The 18,780-nt window shown below is 40.4% G+C and overlaps 1 pseudogene across 1 annotated transcript; it reads left to right on the plus strand.

Annotated features, from left to right (window-relative positions):
- Positions 1-1,792: 1,792 nt before the first annotated feature.
- On the plus strand, positions 1,793-3,305 carry LOC308276881 (tyrosine-protein kinase RYK-like; annotated as a pseudogene). The gene has a single exon. The product of its transcript is annotated as a tyrosine-protein kinase RYK-like (transcript).
- Positions 3,306-18,780: the final 15,475 nt, after the last annotated feature.

Raw genomic sequence — 18,780 nt, forward strand, 5'->3', positions numbered from 1 at the left:
CCAGAGTCATTGTACCTCTGAGCTATACCCCCAGCCCAATTTTTCTTTTTTATTCTTTTTATTTTTAAAACAGGGTCTCACTGATTTAGGAAGGGCCTTAAATAGCTGAGGCAGTCTGTGAACCACGATCCTCTGGTCTCCACCTCCCGAATGCTGGGATTACAAGCGTGTGCCACCATGCCCAGTGAAATAAGTCTTTTTAGGATAAGTAATTGCATTTAAAATCTTCCAAAAGGGAACATAACCACTTAATTTTATTTTGTTGTCCAATTTAAGCTATCTTTGTGTTGTTGTTGTTGTTGTTGTTGTTGTTGTTGTTGTTGTTGTGGGTCTTGGGATGGAACCCAGGGGCATTCGACCTCCGAACTACACCCCCTGCCCTATTTTTTATTCTTTATTTTGTAATCCAAGCTACTTGGGAAACTGAGGCAGGAGGATCGCAAGTTTGAAGCTAGCCTAGGAAACTTGGTGAGACCTTGTGTTTAACAGAATAATAAGTTGCATTATGACAGTTTTGCCCAATATGAATCTCCTGTTATAGTAAAATTCTTTTATCAATTGTATAAACTACTGTATGAATTTTGACTCAAATTCAAAATGTAAATAACATTCATCACATGAGAAAAAGGTGTATTTTTCTTCTTTATCGGGGTCTACTTTTTGTTTTTTACAGCTTAAAATTAACCTCTGTGGGTCTCATAACCACTTCTTGTGTCTCAGATGCAAAGTCAGCTAAAGATGAGAAAGTGAATTCCCCAACTGACTTCTAATACCTGAATAGTGCTGAGTTTACCAGAGATTGAGAATTTATGGGCTCAATAAACAGGAGTCGCATATTTGCCATCAATGAGAAATTTTGAACTAGAATTCCTAAGTGTTTTAAGTCGATTAGCATATAAGTTAATTTACATTTCAAAAATCTGACTTCAATTATATCAACTAATGATCTTATTACTATTCTTAGTGTCTTTCAAGCTCAGGGTGATTTGTCTGTGTAAAATTCTCAAAAACAAAGAGAATTATCTGGGAAGTTTGGTTTGTTTATTCCTTTTTAGGTGGCACTGGGAAATGAACGCAAGGACATTCAATCTCTGAGCTATACCTGAAACTCTTATTTATTTATATTCACTGACAGGTTCTCAGTCAGTTGCTGAAGCTGGCCTCAAACCTGGGAGTCCCCTTTTTCAGCCTCCAAAGTGCTGGGATTCCAGGCTTGTGCCACTCACTTTACTGCGTGGTTGTTTCTCTGCTGCTGTAGGACCATCTTTCTGTGTGGAGGTTCAGAGCAGTTAACTTTGAGTAGGATGCTAGTAGTATATTTTCCAGGATAAAAAGAGCTTTCTTCTGTAACATAAATGTATTTAATGCCACAGAGCCCAATTCTTTGATGTCTTTCTTTTCTTTAGAGGGGAAGTTATAAAAGGGACATATTTATAAGTTTTCAGTTGTGAAAATAGTCATTTTTTAAAGTTTGTAAATTGTGCCACCATTAAAGTTTTTTCAGTATTGGGGATAGAACCCTATTTCTTAATCTTTCTTTTTATTTTATTTTATTTTATTTTATTTTATTTTATTTTATTTTTGTGGTACTGGAGATGGAACCCAGGGGCATTCTACCCTCAAGCTAAACACCAGCCCTATTTTGTATTCTTTATTTTGAAACAGCATATCACTGAGTTGCAGAGGGCCGCAATAAGTAGCTGAGGCTGTGAACCGCAATGCTCCTGTCTCACCTTCCCAAATGCTGGGATGACAAGTGTGCACCACCACGCCCAGCTGGCTCATGGGTCTTGATGCAGAACTTTATTATGTGAGAAATGACCTGATTAGTCACTATGCTCTGTCCCACTTGCTCGTACCCAGTGAGACAAATGTCCTCCACTTCACTTGGCATGCCAAGTCTAAGGTGGAATATGAGCTGGGATTCCAAGTGGACCATTTTGGGACTATGGACATGGCTCAGGTCAACCTGTCCATTCACAGGGGCGTTCCATGCACTTTATCAGTGTTTCCAGTCAAGTTTCCCTGTTATAGCAAAGTAGATTCTGAAGTTATACTAATGCAGCTCAACTTGACAGTAAGTTCTTCAAAAAATTTTAGTCTTAAATTTTAAGTGAAAAAAATGTGCTATAAAAAACTTGAAGTAAAACATTTAAGGTTGGACAAACAGACTAGCAGAACTATTTCTGGGTCTCTTGTGTGTGTTTTATATCAGCACAGGGGTTTGTTGTGCAGTGATATTTCTCATAGCAATAATATTAGCTTTTTTCACCCTTCAAAGTATGAAGAGGATTGAACTGGGTGACAGCATCAGCGCGAGCAGTAGTTCCAAGGGCTGTCGCAGCCATCCACCCAGATGACTCGGTATCTGAGAGCTGACACACCCAACAATGCAGCTCCTACTCCATATCCCCTCCCTGTGGATGGAGAAGAAAGACCTCTGCGGCGCCACTCTTCTGGAGGTCAAAGCCAAGGTGAAGGACGGAACAGTATCTCGGGAGAGGATAGCGCCGAAATGCGTACTCCAGGAAGGTACTTCTAGATGTATTTTTCATGGGATTTTAGTAGATGAAAAAGAGCCAGATAAAGAAAAACAGATGTTTGTAAAGACAGTTAAAGATCAAGCTTCTGAAATCCAGGTGATGAGATGCTCACTGAGAGTTGCAAGCTTCCTGTCACTCGTGTGTGTCGAGGAGGAGGAGAAAAGCCTCTGGTGATATTGCCATACATGAACTGGGGAAATCTGAAACTTTTTTCATGACAGTGAAAATTAGTAGAGGCCAATAAGCCCCAGGTGGTCTCTCACAGGACCTGGTGCACATGGCTGTTCAGATTGCCTGTGGGATGAGCTACCTGGCTAGAAGGGAGGTCATCCACAAAGACCCAGCTGCGAGAATCTGTGTCATTGATGACATGCACCAGTTAAAATCAGACAATGCCCTCTCCAGAAACTTGTTCCCCAATGACTATCACTTTGGAGGACAATGAAAACAGTACTGTTTGGTGGATGGCTCTTGAAGTCTGGCTAACAATGAGTTCTCTAGTGCCGGTGATGCGTGGGCCTTTGGAGTGACACTGTGGGAGCTCCTGACACTGGGCCAGGCCCTATATGTGGACACCAAGCCCTTTGAAATGGCTGCATCCCTGAAAGATGGTTACCAAATTTCCCAGCCAAGCAGCTATGCTGATGAACTGTTTGCTCTGATGGCCTGTGCTGGGCCTTGGATTCAGAGGAGAGGCCCAGGTGCCAGCAGCTGGTGCAGTGTCTCACAGAGCTCCATGTTGCCCTGGAGACCTATGTCTGAGTGCCCTCCCCAGCTCAAGCATCCAGGAGGATGCTGTCACAGTGCCCCACTATGACAGACAGACAGACAGATGCCAGCAGAAGCACTGGTTTCCAGAACGCCGTGCCTTAGGGATGCTTTAGAACTAGGACTCTTACATGGACTCAATGTGGAGCATTTTCTAGATATCACTTTTATAAGATTGAACTGAAAGGGGTTTTGTAAATTTTGGGGGCCAAAAATTTTTTTTGAAACATACTTACTTTGGACTAGGGGGTACATTCTTACAAAATAAATATTTTTTTAAATTGTCTGGATACAGGACTTCCGAGAAGATGGCGACCGAGAAAAGCGGGGCTTAAGAGTCCCACTAACAACCAATCTCCATTACCACAAAAAGAGCGCCTTTCATAGCCAGAAAACACCATCACCAGAAAAACAAAAAAATCACCAGGCTCCAGAGAGAAAGCGGACTGAGAACAAAGCTCAGGGCCACAGAGGAGACACACGCGCCCGAGGACGCGGCAGCAGCGCCATACTGCCGGCGGCAGCGGCGAACTCAGCGGACGGCTACAGCAAGCCGAGGTGAGCCGATGCGGAACAGCCAGGCGGGATCTTTCGGCGCAGACAGCACTTAAAGCTCCCAGTGGCTGAGCTCAGCACACGCTGCAGGGATTCAGAGTGGAAATCAAAACCAGAGAAGAAAAAATACGCCAGCCTCATGGCCGAGGGCATGGCAGAGGCGCCATATTGCCACCGGCGGCGGCAGCAGCAGTGAATTCACCGAGTCCAGTACAGCTACATCTACGTACTCAAGAACAGTGAGTCAAATTGCGGGCCACAGAGGAGAAATCCCAGTATTGTGCCTCCTGGGACTTGACCCAGTGAGGGAGTGGTGGTGGCAGAGATATCACACCATAGGAGAGCGTGCAACCTGGCACCCCCCATAGTTTAAAGCAGCCTCTATCGACTCCCTGGGTCGGAGACTCTGTGATACAACCCAGTAAGGAGTAGAAGGGTCTGAGATAATACAGACTCGAGATCCAGAGCACCTTAAGTGAAGCCATAGTGACCCAAGGGAAGAACCCAGAGAAGGCACAAACCTCCGAAATCATGGGAAAGAGAAATAACACTGAAGTAATGAATGTGCACAACCCCACAACATCAGAACCTGATAAAACAGAAAATCAGAGATTTCTAGAAGATCAAATCAGGAAAATAACTGTAGAAATAATAGAGGTGCTTCGAAAAGAACTCAGAGAGAGCCAAAAAGAGATAAAGGATGCAATTAATGAAGTAAAGGCCTCAATTCAAAGCACAAACAACCGATTACAACACATGGAGAACAGAATCTCGCTCTTAGAAGATGAGCAATCCAGAAATGAATGCATAGTTTCTAATCTAGAAAAAAATATCCAACAGCAGGAATCTGACATTGAAGAAATATGGGCCCATCTTAAGAGAGCTAACCTAAGAATAATTGGAATAGAGGAGGGAAAAGAAAGTGATACCAAAGGGATCAACAATCTCTTCAAGGAAGTAATAGCAGAAAATTTTCCAAATATAGAGCAAGAGGTTGATACACAGATCCAGGAAACTTATAGAACTCCCTTTAGACAGGATCCGAGAAGAGGATCCCCACGCCATATAATTGTCAAAATGACCAATGTGGAAGCCAAGCAGAGAATCCTAAAGGCAACAAAAACAAAGGGCCAAGTGACATTCAGAGGCAAACCAATTAGAATCACTCCAGACTTCCCAAACCAAGTCATGAGAGCCAGAAGGGCTTGGAGTAACAGATTCCAAACTCTGAAAGAAAACAACTTCCAGCCAAAAATTTCCTACCCAGCAAAACTGTCTATCAAATTAGATGGGGAAATAAGAAGCTTCCACGACAAACAGAAACTGAAGGAATTTATGTCTTCAAAACCAGTGCTAGAGAAAATACTCAAAGAGATTAACTACAAAGAAGAAATAGGTAACACACACCAGAACCAGAGAAACAAGATTTTCCATCCAACAGACAACTAAGATTGGTTATCTGTGGAGATTCATTATTTATGTTAGTCTTTTACCTATCTCTAAAGGGTATTGTTTGCCTTTATTGTTGTTAATTTTTAGGATTTCTAGTTGGAATATTAATATACCTTCAGATATAGCAATTGGAAATATTTTATCCCATTCTATTAGTAACTGTTAACTCTGTTTACATTGTCTTTGGATATACAATTTTTTTTTATTTTTTAGGGAGTCTGTATACTCCTCTGTTGCCTGTGCCATTGAAATCATAACCAAGAAATCACTGCCAATTTCAATGTTGTGAGGTTTTATGACCCAGATTTTCTTCTAAAAGCTTATAGTCTTAAGATTTATATTTAGGTCTTTTATCTAGTTTGAGTTAATACTTGTATGTGGGATTAGGTAAGGGTCCAATTTTATTCTTTTCCATGTAATTATTATTTTTCAACAATATTTAGTTAAAAGATTATTATTTCCACCACCAAATCTTCGTGGAAACCTTGTCAAAAATAACTTGACAATATAGGGAAGAAGTTAGCTCTAGGCTTGTATTTAACTCCAATGGTCTATATATCTGCCTTTAGAACAGTACTACACTGTTTCAATTATTGTAGCTTTATATGGTTTGAAATCAAAAAATATACATCTTCTAGCTTTGTTTTTGCTTCGAGATTGTTTTGGGTATCTAGAGTCCATATTCCATATCAGGATAGATTTTTTTCTGAAAAATAAATATATGATAGTTTCACCTAAAAAAAAAAGAAAAAAATATTCTCTGGTAAGAAAGAAAGCAAAAAGAAATATTGAAATGTTATCTTTAAGTCATCAAAAGCTTGGTATCAGACAAATGAAACTGTTATGTGAGATTATCATTTTTAATTTTGGATAAATTGCTATAATACTAGATGTCAACCACTAAGCCAAGCATGGGAGGGAGGGATGGGGAGAGAATGGGGTGGGGATTGGATGGGGGCTGACTGGGCGATGTGTGCATGTATGTCTACAAAAGTTTGTATCCCACTATGATGTATGAATACAGTGCACCAATAAAATAAAATTAAAAAAATAAAAATAAAAAAAATAAATTGTCTGGATACAGATCTTTGGAATAGCTATCTTAGTGCCAACTGCTTTTTGTGTTTTGTGTTTTGTTTTAACTTTATTAGGGTATTTTTACTTTGTAGGTGACTCACCTTTAGAGATTTGTTTAGGAAACAATACTTACGAAAGGCAAAATGGCGTAACAAGATGTCTGCTTGCTTTGTTCAAGAAAAGGCAATATTGGGGAAAGAAAACTTAGAGCAGAGAGAATTTTAAAGACACTAGAAAAAACTTCCCTTGCATGGAAAATTGCCGAGCTTAATTTTTTTTTTTTTTTTCGTGAAAGGAGGCAGGAACTGAGTTCATAACATCTTAAATTTGTCAGGAATTAGTTTGTCTGGGAGCCAGAAGTGCAGCTGGGCAGATGAGTAGAAAGCAGTGGCAATTTTATTTATTTTTACTCTCTGAGGAAAGGGAAAATGCAATTCCAGAAAGTGAAATCCCGTTTCTGAGGTTAAAATTCCCTTTTACTGCACCTGAAATAGTGCTGTGCACAGAATGGGTGCTTGACTTATTGTGTTTTTAAAAACATTGTAAACTGTGCTTATCATAAAGGCTGGCTTAAGTATAAAATTATTTTTTAAAACAATTGAAAAATTAAAAGGTTTATTTGTTTAATATTAAAAGGGGAGAAAGTATAGACACATACCTACATATACTTAATATTTTTGTGCCTGAAGTTGAACCCAGGGACATTTAACCTCTAAGCTACATACCCAGACCTATTTTAATTTCTATTTGGAAACAAGGTCTTTATAAGTTGTTGTGGCTGACCTCTAACCTGAGATTCTCCTGCCTCAGCCTCTCAAATACAAGAATACAGATGTGCATCACCACATCCATACTCAAGTGGTTCCTGTGGATTAATATATTTAACATAAATTAACATATTCATGATCTTACATAATTAGTCTTTGTGTTTATTTGTTTTTGTGGTAAGAACAACCAAAATTTGTTCATGTGGCTATAATCCTTGTGAAATATTTATCTAAGAAAAATCGAAAGATGCAATTATGGTATCAGAGGGATGTGCCTTTGAAAGAGTTCACTTTCCATAGGTGTTATCATGGCATTAATTTCACTCCCTTTCGGCAATGTTTGGTCTTATCCGCTTCTTGAGTAGAAATCATTGAGTTGAGAATTGGGGGATGCAGTTTTATATATACTTGTGTTGATGCACTGTAGCCTCACAGCACCGTGAGGTTGAGAGTGATGGGGGTCACAGCACACAGCGCTTGGCGAGCTTTCCCCGGCTCCATCACTGATCACTTCATATAGGTACATAAGGTCACATGAGGTCACTGGAAGTGTTCCCTTCAGTCATTCTGCTATCCCTCGGCCCCTCCATTGCTCCACTGAGGTTTCCCTCCACTCCCTAAGGTACCTCTTGTATCCTGACTCTCCCTAGCTTCCGCATATGAGAGAAAGCCTAAGACCCTTTACTTTCTGTGACTAGCTAATCTTACTTAAAATAATTGTAGCTAATGTATTTATATTATTTAAATTATTAAAAAATTGTTTATTGCCGAGACTTTGCCGAGACCTACTTCCTCTCGGCATCTCTATGGAAACCACCCATGCAGCTAATAGGCGATTCTCAACGCGAGAAATAAGCCCCGAGAGAAGGTGTGGTCTCTGGCCAAAGTACTTCCCATTTTTAGATATTCTTTCATAACTATTATTCTTTTGGCAATGATTCTTTTAACTCTCCACACGAATTGCTCCGGTGGTGTAAGATCAGGACTGTGAGAGAAACTGAGTCCATGGAAAATAAAGTTTCTGGTAATTTGTCTAAACCTCTAAACGTCCTCGGCTTTGTTCAAATGGTAATAAAATTTAGTTAGAATTTAGATGCAGTGGCAGCATTCCAGTCAGTAATTACAAATGCAGAACTCCTCCCTATCTTTGACCTTCATTCTAACCATTACAATAGAGCCAAGGGCTAGAAGGAATCTTGGCCTTTGCACCAAGTGATAGCGCTGCCTAGAGACAGGGCGACACCACCTGGTTAAAATAGCTATGTCAAAACAAAGGACAGATAAAATAGATGTGTAAATGTGAAAGAAAGAAAATATGGTGAGAATAAGAAAGCATTTTTGTATGAAGAGGAGCTTATCCTAAAATTGTCCCAAATGGGAAAGAAAGGAATTAGAAAGATTAAAAGCAGGTTACAGAAGGAGTGTGGTGAGGAAATGGATTATTAAAAGAGGAATAGGCTTCTAATAAGCCTATCGTTTGAGGAAAAGTGCTCAGCTGCTAGAGAAGTACATCTGACAACTAAATCTAAAAACTTCATGTTATTTCTTGGTGTTTACCTGCTAAACTGTGTTATGAGCTTGCTTAAGCTTTCAGACAGCAGATGGTATTGCAGACAGAATCCAGCAGACATTCATCGAAATCCTCTAAATCATCATAAAGGTACATGGATTTCCCTACACCAACTACATATATGAAAGCTGGAATCTCGGACTTTGTCCCCCATTCAGCTCAAAGGAGGTTGCTAGATAGAAAAGGACATTGGACTAAGCCCTAGGAATAAAAGTTCCAAAGGGTTAAAGAAAACTCTTAAAAACTGGATTCTTCAAGTAATTTTGGGTATGACTTTTGTTCTTTTGGAACTTGCCCACTAAAAGCCTCTGCAGCTGCAAGGCCAGAGAGGCTGACTCGGAGCACAAGACCCACCTGGGGTCATGGGACTTATTTCAATCACAAAGACCTGTGATGTCACAGGCCTCACTTTTGTCTTATTCAGGGTTGGTGATTTGCATGTGTGTCTCACTATTGTATTTTGGGTGTTTGCACTTTTCTTCTAGGGAATCACGGGGAAATGGGGAAATATAAAAAATCTTGTGTCTAGAATAAAGTGTTCAATTGCACAAGAAGCATTGATCCATGTCAGATTCTTTCCAGAAGCGCCACAAATAGGAACTTAAAGAAATTTATTTCCTAGAAGGGAAAGAATCGCTGCAGATAAGTGTCTGCAGTACGGGCACCCTATCCTCCCCCATCTTTTCTGAGATTTGATTCGATTGCGAGTGGAATCGAGCCCTATTTGGACTGAGCAAAGTCTGCGGCAGTTTATATTTTGTAGTTATTATTAATAAACTTCAGTAGTATGCTATGCATTCAATAGTTGTATGTGTTAATATATTGATTTATACTATATATATATGTTTGTGTGCATGTGTGTGTAGTGTGTAGTGTGTGTAGTGTGTAGTGTGTGTGTGTGTATGTGTGTGTGTATGTGTGTGCAGTATTGGGATTGAATCCAGGAATATTCTATCTCTAAGCTATACCCCCTAGACCCAGCTCTTTTTAGTTTTTTACTTTGAGAAACTAAGTTGCTGAGAGTCACTCTCCTTTGTTGAAGCTGACCTGGAACCTGAGATCCTCTTGTCTCAGCCTCCCAAGTACTGTGATTACAGGTGTACGCCACCACACCCGCCTGGCTTGGCTTCTTCCTTTTAAACATTTTATGGATATCATCTCTTAGGATAACTGAAAAGGAAACTACCCACTTCTTTTCCTTCACTTGACTTTTAGATATACAAGCCAATCTGTAAAATATACATGAAAAGTTAAATGTCTTCTATAAAATTATTCACATCTTTGATATAACAAATGTGGTTGTTTTTTTTTTTTCAAACTTTGCATTGGGAAACTAGAGGAGAGAAAATAAAAACATCATCCTCTGTCTGCACCAGTGGTAACAGGGTGAGCATACTTGTTGCCCCTCTTTTCTTCTCCCCCCATGCCCTGCCCTCACCCAAAGTGTGGGCACAGACTGCAGGTGGTGATAGGGAGGACAGGAAGTCTTCATTAATGATACATGGGAAACGGGGAGAACAGACCTCTAGTAATAGGCAGGAGGGTGGAAAGAGTCCCCACCTAGCAGGTGCAGGAAGGACATTCTTGTGTGTGCAAATGCGGGAGGCTCCGTGTTCCCATCAGCAGGAGCTCAGCGCAGTCCTGTGATGCTCATGGGCTCTGTGTTCCCGTTAGCAGGAGCTCAGCGCAGTCCTGTGATGCTCATGGGCTCTGTGTTCCCATCAGCAGGAGCTCAGCGCAGTCCTGTGATGCTCATGGGCTCCATGTTCCCATCAGCAGGAGCTCAGCGCAGTCCTGTGATGCTCATGGGGTCTCACAAGTGGCCCTTCCTGGGCTGCTGCATCTCTCCTCAGGCTTTGGTTCCTCAAAGCATTGAACATGGAGTCTTGATTTATTTTCCTTCCAAGCTGCTTCCTGGGTAAGCGCTATTAGAATAGAGAATCTCCATTTTATTTCAGGGATCATGGCAGTGTGTGGCATATAGTAGGTTCTTAATAAGCATTTTGCAAATGAGTCAATTCCCCAAATCTTTCCAGTGTTCAGATGGTCACAGTTCCTCTGCTTTTGGAATTATAGCCCAGTGGTCTCCTTTTGCTTTTGAATTCAATTTCATAGATCCTAAGTTCTCTCTGAAAATGCATTTCAGAAAGACCATCAGGCCTAGATTTCCATGATTTTGTATGTGTTCATCCTTTCTAGAATCTTCAGAATTTTTCTAAGGTTCATTCTTGTGACATAGGAAGAGGGTTCATCAAGATGGCTAGCCAAATGAAATTTTAATCTAGACCTTCTGTGTTTGTTTCATGATTTAAGATAGTATCCTTGATCCAGGCATGGTGGTGCATGCCTGGAATCCCAGTACTTGGAGGGCTGAGGTGGGAGGATTACAGGTTGGAGGCCCAGCTTAGCAATTTACAAGACCCTGTTTCAAAAAATAAAATTAAAAAACACTAGGGTTTATCTCAGAACACCCCTGGCCTCAATCCCCAGTACTAAAATAAAATAAAATGAAACAAAATAAAATATATGCCGGGTATGGTGGTGCACAATTGTAATCCCTGCACTTGGGAGGCAGAGACGGGAGGATTGTGTAGGTTCAAAACCAGCATCGCTGGCTTAAGAGACCCTGTTTCCAAATAAAATTATAAAATAAGTCTGAGTGTGTAGCCTGGAGGTAGAAAGGTTCCATTCCCAGTACCACCAAAATGAATAAATAAATAAATAAATAAATAAATAAATAAATAATAAAATAATAAAAATTTTAAAAATAAGAACAAAAATATATAAATAAAATGGCATCTTTGGTGTCTCTAAATACAATGCAAGGTGTATTTTTTGTCCTTTTGTTATTTTAGTGGTAGTGAGGATGAAACTCATGGGAACTGTACCTCCGAGCTTCACCCCTAGCCTGGTTATTTTCTATTTTGAAGCAGGGTCTTACTAAGCTGTAGAGGGCCTCGTGAGGTTGCTGAGGTTGGTCTCGAACCTGCGATCATTCCGATCCCAGTCCTAAAGTACTGGGATCACAAGTGTGTGCCACCACACCTGGCACAAGGTGTATATTTAATTGCTTATGCTTTTGCTTCAGTACACTGGGGCCTGGAGGACCCTGTAAAATTCTTCATTTAGAATAAAAAGCTTTCAAAAAATTAACAACAATAAAGGCAAACAATACCATTTAGAGATAGGTAAAAGACTAACATAAATAATGAATCTCCACAGATAACCAATCTTAGTTGTCTGTTGGATGGAAACTCTTGTTTCTCTGGTTCTGGTGAGTGTTACCTATTTCTTCTTTGTAGTTAATCTCTTTGAGTATTTTCTCTAGCGCTGGTTTTGAAGACATAAATTCCTTCAGTTTCTGTTTGTCATGGAAGCTTCTTATTTCTCCATCTAATTTGATAGAAAGTTTTGCTGGGTAGGAAATTTTTGGCTGGAAGTTGTTTTCTTTCAGAGTTTGGAATATGTTACTCCAAGCCCTTCTGGCTCTCATGACTTGGTTTGGGAAGTCTGGAGTGATTCTAATTGGTTTGCCTCTGAATGTCACTTGGCCCTTTGTTTTTGTTGCCTTTAAGATTCTCTGCTTGGCTTCCACATTGGTCATTTTGACAATTATATGGCGTGGGGATCCTCTTCTCGGATCCTGTCTAAAGGGAGTTCTATAAGTTTCCTGGATCTGTGTATCAACCTCTTGCTCTATATTTGGAAAATTTTCTGCTATTACTTCCTTGAAGAGATTGTTGATCCCTTTGGTATCACTTTCTTTTCCCTCCTCTATTCCAATTATTCTTAGGTTAGCTCTCTTAAGATGGGCCCATCTTTCTTCAATGTCAGATTCCTGCTGTTGGATATCTTTTTCTAGATTAGAAACTATGCATTCATTTTTGGATTGCTCATCTTCTAAGAGCGAGATTCTGTTCTCCATGTGTTGTAATCGGTTGTTTGTGCTTTGAATTGAGGCCTTTACTTCATTAATTGCATCCTTTATCTCTTTTTGGCTCTCTCTGAGTTCTTTTCGAAGCACCTCTATTATTTCTACAGTTATTTTCCTGATTTGATCTTCTAGAAATCTCTGATTTTCTGTTTTATCAGGTTCTGATGTTGCCTTTATTGTTGTTAATTTTTAGGATTTCTAGTTGGAATATTAATATACCTTCAGATATAGCATTTGGAAATATTTTATCCAATTCTATTAGTAACTTTTAACTCTGTTTACATTGTCTTTGGATATACAATATTTTCTTTTATTTTTTAGGGAGTTTGTATATTCTTCTGTTGCCTGTGCCATTGAAATCATATCCAAGAAATCACTGCCAATTTCAATGTTGTGAGGTTTTATGACCCAGATTTTCTCCTAAAAGTTTATAGTCTTAAGATTTATATTTAGGTCTTTTATCTAGTTTGAGTTAATACTTGTATGTGGGATTAGGTAAGGGTCCAATTTTATTCTTTTCCATGTAATTATTATTTTTCAACAATATTTAGTTAAAAGATTATTATTTCCACCACCAAATCTTCGTGGAAACCTTGTCAAAAATAACTTGACAATATAGGGAAGAAGTTAGCTCTAGGCTTGTATTTAACTCCAATGGTCTATATATCTGCCTTTAGAACAGTACTACACTGTTTCAATTATTGTAGCTTTATATGGTTTGAAATCAGAAAATATACATCTTCTAGCTTTGTTTTTGCTTCGAGATTGTATTGGGTATCTAGAGTCCATATTCCATATCAGGATAGATTTTTTTCTGAAAAATAAATATATGATAGTTTCACCTAAAAAAAAGAAAAAAATATTCTCTGGTAAGAAAGAAAGCAAAAAGAAATATTGAAATGTTATCTTTAAGACATCAAAAGCTTGGTATCAGACAAGTGAAACTGTTATGTGAGATTATCATTTTTAATTTTGGATAAATTGCTATAATACTAGATGTCAACCACTAAGCCAAGCATGGGAGGGAGGGATGGGGAGAGAATGGGGTGGGGATCGGGTGGGGGCTGACTGGGCGATGTGTGCATGTATGTCTACAAAAGTTTGTATCCCACTATGATGTATGAATACAGTGCACCAATAAAATAAAATTAAAAAAAAAAAAAAAAAGAATAAAAAGCTTTCAGCGCTGGGCGTGGTGGCGCATGCTTGTAATCCCCGCGCTCGGGAGGTGGAAACAGGAGGATCATGCAGGTTCGAAGCCAGCTGCAGCGCTGGTATAAAAGACCCTGTTTCCAAAAAATAAAAATAGGTCTGAGAGTGTAGCCCGGAGGTAGAAGGGCTTCCAGGAACCCCAGTACCACCAAAATAAATAAATAAATAAAAATAAAAAGCTTTCATCTCCTTTAATGGCATGTACCTCTATGGACTCCTGCACTTCTTTTTTTTTTTTTTCTTTTTAAACATTAACAAAGTGGCTGTTTTGCTATAGGCCACACTGACTGTTCCAGAACACGAAACTAACTTCAAAAGCATGGAAAACTCTGCTGTGCTTTTGAAGTTGGGCAGAGAATGCACCTAAACATCCTAAGAGAGTCGCCTTAAAAAAAAAAAAGCCGACTTCCGGGAAGATGGCGACCGAAAAAAGTGGGGCTTAAGAGCCCCGCTAACAACCAATCTCCATTACCACAAAATCAGTGCCTTTCATAGCCAGAAAACACCATCGCCAGAGAAACAAAAAAATCACCAGGCTCCAGAGAGAAAGCGGACTGAGAACAGAGCTCAGAGCCACAGAGGAGATACACTGGCCTCACGCCCGAGGACATGGCAGCAACGCTTTACTGCAGGCGGCAGCGGCGAATTCACCGGGCGGCTACAGCAAGCCGAGGTGAGCCGCTGCAGAACAGCCAGGCGGGATTTCTCCGCGCAGGGAGCATCTAAAGCTCCCAGTGGCTGAGCTCAGCACACGCTGCAGGGATTCAGAGTGGAAATCAAAACAAAGAAGAAATACGCCAGCCTCACGGCCGAGGGCATGGCAGCAGCTCCATATTGCCACCGGCGGCAGCAGCAGCAAATTCACCGAGTCCAGTACAGCTCCATCTGCGTACTCAAGAACAGTGAGTCAAATTGCAGGCCACAGAGGAAAACCCAGTACTGTACTCCCTGGGACTTGACCCAGCGGGGAAGTGGCAGTGGCAGACATATCACACCATAGGAGAACGTGCAACCTGGCACCCCCCACAAACTAAAGCAGCCTCTATCAACTCTCTGGGTCGGAGACTCTGTGATAAAACCCAGTAAAGGAGTAGTGGGGTCTGAGATACTACTGACTCGAGATCCAGAACACCTTAAGGGAAGTCATAGTGACCCAAGGGAAGAACCCAGAGAAGGCACAAACATCCGAAATCATGGGAAAGAGGAATAATACTGGAGCAATGAATGCCCACAACCCCACAACATCAGAACCCGATAAAACAGAAATTCAGAGATTTCTAGAAGATCAAATCAGGAAAATAACTGTAGAAATAATAAAGGTGCTTCGAAAAGAATTCAGAGAGAGCCAAAAAGAGATAAAGGATGCAATTAATGAAGTAAAGGCCTCAATTCAAAGCACAAACAACCGATTAGACCACATGGAGAACAGAATCTCGCTCTTAGAAGATGATCATTCCAAAAATGAACGCATAGTTTCTAATCTAGAAAAAAATATCCGACAGCAGGAATCTGACACTGAAGAAATATGGGCCCATTTTAAGAGAGCTAACCTAAGAATAATTGGAATAGAGGAGGGAAAAGAAAGTGAAACCAAAGGGATCAACAATCTCTTCAAGGAAGTAATAGCAGAAAATTTTCCAAACATAGAGCAAGAGGTTGATACACAGATCCAGGAAACTTATAGAACTCCCTTTAGACAGGATCGGAGAAGAGGATCCCCATGCCACATAATTGTCAAAATGACCAATGTGGAAGCCAAGCAGAGAATCTTAAAGGCAACAAAAACAAAGGGCCAAGTGACATTCAGAGGCAAACCAATTAGAATCACTCCAGACTTCCCAAACCAAGGCATGAGAGCCAGAAGGGCTTGGAGTAACAGATTCCAAACTCTGAAAGAAAACAACTTCCAGCCAAAAATTTCCTACCCAGCAAAACTTTCTATCAAGTTAAATGGAGAAATAAGAAGCTTCCATGACAAACAGAAACTGAAGGAATTTATGTCTTCAAAACCAGCACTAGATCCAGGAACTCCAGTACCACCAAAAAAAGAAAAAAAAAAAAGAAAAAAAAAACAGCACTAGAGAAAATACTCAAAGAAGAAACAGGTAACACACACCAGAACCAGAGAAACAAGACTTTCTATCCAACAGACAACTAAGATTGGTTATCTGTGGAGATTCATTATTTATGTTAGTCTTTTACCTTTCTCTAAATTGTATTGTTTGCCTTTATTGTTGTTAATTTTTAGGATTTCTAGTTGGAATATTAATATACCTTCAGATATAGCATTTGGAAATATTTTATCCCATTCTATTAGTAACATTTAACTCTCTTTAAATTGTCTTTGGATATACAATATTTTTTTTTATTTTTTAGGGACTTTGTATACTCTTCTGTTGCCTGTGCCATTGAAATCATATCCAGGAAATCACTGCCAATTTCAATGTTGTGAGGTTTTTTGACCCAGATTTTCTCCTAAAAGTTTATAGTCTTAAGATTTATATTTAGGTCTTTTATCTATTTTGAGTTAATATTTGTATATGGGATTAGGTAAGGGTCCAATTTTATTCTTTTCCATGTAATTATTATTTTTCAACAATATTTAGTTAAAAGGTTATTATTTCCACCACCAAATGTTCGTGGAAACCTTGTCAAAAATAACTTGACAATATAGGGAAGAATTTAGCTCTAGGCTTGTATTTAACTCCAATGGTTTTTATATCTGCCTTTAGAACAGTATTACACTGTTTCAATTATTGTAGCTTTATATGGTTTGAAATCAGAAAATATATATCTTCTAGCTTTGTTCTTTTTCAAGATCGTTGTGGGTATCTAGAGTCCATATTCCATATTAGGATAGATTTTTTTCTGAAAAATAAATATATAAATATATGATAGTTTCACCTAAAAAAAATAGAAAAAAATATTCTCTGGTAAGAAAGAAAGTAAAAAGAAAGAAAGTAAAAAGGCAAACAATACCCTTTAGCGATAGGTAAAAGACTAAGACTATCTCCACAGATAACCAATCTCTGCTTGGCTTCCACATTGGTCATTTTGACAATTATGTGGCTTGGGGATCCTCTTCTCCGATCCTGTCTAAAGGGAGTTCTATAAGTTTCCTGGACCTTTGTATCAACCTCTTGCTCTATGTTTGGAAAATTTTCTGCTATTACTTCCTTGAAGAGATTGTTGATCCCTTTGGTTTCACTTTCTTTTCCCTCCTCTATTCCAATTATTCTTAGGTTAGCTCTCTTAAAATGGGCCCATATTTCTTCAATGTCAGATTCCTGCTGTCGGATATTGTTTTCTAGATTAGAAACTATGAGTTCATTTTTGGATTGCTCATCTTCTAAGAGCGAGATTTTGTTCTCCATGTGGTCTAATCGGTTGTTTGTGCTTTGAATTGAGGCCTTTACTTCATTAATTGCATCCTTTATCTCTTTTTGGCTCTCTCTGAATTCTTTTCGAAGCACCTCTATTATTTCTACAGTTATTTTCCTGATTTGATCTTCTAGAAATCTCTGATTTTCTGTTTTATCGGGTTCTGATGTTGTGGGGTTGTGGGCATTCATTGCTCCAGTATTATTCCTCTTTCCCATGATTTCGGATGTTTGTGCCTTCTCTGGGTTCTTCCCTTGGGTCACTATGACTTCCCTTAAGGTGTTCTGGATCTCGAGTCAGTAGTATCTCAGACCCCACTACTCCTTTACTGGGTTTTATCACAGAGTCTCCGACCCAGAGAGTTGATAGAGGCTGCTTTAGTTTGTGGGGGGTGCCAGGTTGCACGTTCTCCTATGGTGTGATATCTCTGCCACCGCCCCTCCCCCACTGGGTCAAGTCCCAGGGAGTACAGTACTGGGATTTCTCCTCTGTGGCCCGCAGTTTGACTCACTGTTCTTGAGTACGCAGATGTAGCTGTACTGGCCTCGCTGAATTCGGTTCTACTGCCGCCGGTAGCAATATGGCTCCGCTGCTACGCCCTCGGCTGTGGGGCTGGCGTTTTTCTTCTTGATTTTGATTTCTACTCTGAATCCCTGCAGAGTGTGCTGAGCTCAGCCACTGGGAGCTGAGACTTTGGATCTTAAACCTTTGCTTTTCGACACTTGTTCAAACTTTTATTGCTCTCTGTGTTTACAGGTGGCTTCTTGTGTGAGCTCCGGTTGTCACTGCCCATACCTGGCGACTGATGTGTGGCCGTCATGGACTAAAGGGTGATGTCCATACGTTCAGGCTGTGTGCAGGCCTCCGAGGACAGGGTGGGGGAGGCACTGGATATGAGATATGAGTGTATTGACAAGACTGGAGTCCATAACTGGAAACACCAGAAAAAGAGGGGCACGGGGCTGGGAGGTTCCCTGTTGCAGCCCGTTAAGGGTGACAGTGAGCCAGGAGCCATGTTGGGGAAACAAGGGGAAGGTTGAAAGGCGGGGTGGGGTGGGGAGCAACTGCAGGTGAGCTTCCAGGGACTTGGCCAGGTTTCTGGATGGGGAAACTGTATGCTGACCCTGGGCCCTGGTGGTAATGGAAATACTACTGCTGGACACTGAGGAGTGGTGTCCAGTGCCACATCCTCATCACGTGAATGTGGGCACCAGGTCATGCGCACAGCAGGGTTCATGGTGGAAAAAGGGGGAAGGGGAGAAGAAAAAAGTGGGGGAGTTGGAGGAAAGGGAGGGAAGGGGAGGGGGAGAAGGAGAAGAAAGCAAGGAGGAGAAGGAGGAGGAAGGAGGATTAATGTGTACTGGGGACTCAGTCCTGCAAAGGTTAGCCTTGCAGAGGGTAGGGCTATCCCTTCCTGTACCTCCTAAACACAGGCCTGCTGGACTCTTCCAACTCAGCCTGTTCAACCCCCAGGTATGGATGTCTGTCTTCATCTTCAGGGAAAACAGCTTTGGAGGTGGC

This window comes from Muscardinus avellanarius (genome assembly GCF_963383645.1).
Source record: "Muscardinus avellanarius genome assembly, chromosome: 18".
In the NCBI taxonomy this organism is placed as follows: Eukaryota; Metazoa; Chordata; class Mammalia; order Rodentia; family Gliridae; genus Muscardinus; species Muscardinus avellanarius.